At 44.5% G+C, this 788-nt stretch overlaps 1 non-coding gene across 1 annotated transcript; it reads right to left on the bottom strand.

Moving 5' to 3' along the window:
- Positions 1 to 677: 677 nt before the first annotated feature.
- On the bottom strand, positions 678 to 788 carry Trnai-uau (transfer RNA isoleucine (anticodon UAU)). The gene is made up of 2 exons: positions 751 to 788; positions 678 to 713 (listed from the first exon to the last, which is right to left on the bottom strand). It is a non-coding gene; the product is annotated as a tRNA-Ile (tRNA).

Here is a 788-nt window from a genome sequence, read left to right on the forward strand (position 1 = left end):
TGAAAATCCTTTCATAAACTTGAAAAGCGCTATGACTGTCAAAGAACTATCTGTCGTTACGATCAACGGAAGGAAGCTGAACGAAATATTTGACCGCTCACCAGTACCTCCAGTCGATTACAATAGTGCAAGATTGCCTAATGGATAAGGCGTCGGCCTCCTACTGGACTACTAGAACGTCACCAAAAGCGGAGCACTTTTTGTTCGTCAAAGACACCACCACTTCCTAGCATTGCTTCAAGATCCGGGGTAACCAGACAGAATGGCACCCAATCAGTAGCTGTCTTTGGAACAGGGCAGCCGGTGAAAGGACATCAATGCCGCCATGCTGATCTTCTCTCAAATTCAAGTAATGGTCGAAAACACCTGGAAAACTCGGCTTCGGAAAACTGACGAAAGCTTTTGGTGAGCGACAAAATGAATTTCGTCAGTCTTAACATTTAGAACGTTCTGTGTGACATTGCCATTTGATTGACCTCCTTCCATAAACTCGAATAGCACTATGGTAACATACTACAGAAAGTAAGAAACAATGGAAACATATTGGTTTACAGAAATTTATGGTAGTATACTTGCCGGACAAAGTAGGTGTGGAAAAACTTTCTGTCTCTAGTCAAAGGGACCTTTGACAACTCATATTAAAACCGGCACAAGAGTCGTAGTCTGTAAAATATACTTGCTCCCGGCGGGGATCGAACCCGCGACCTTCGCATTACTTCAGCACCGTCGGTGACCGTTGCCAGTACTGCTTATAAGTACGACGCTCTAACCTACTGTGCTACGGGAGC

Source organism: Montipora capricornis, chromosome 9, assembly GCF_036669925.1.
Source record: "Montipora capricornis isolate CH-2021 chromosome 9, ASM3666992v2, whole genome shotgun sequence".
In the NCBI taxonomy this organism is placed as follows: Eukaryota; Metazoa; Cnidaria; class Anthozoa; order Scleractinia; family Acroporidae; genus Montipora; species Montipora capricornis.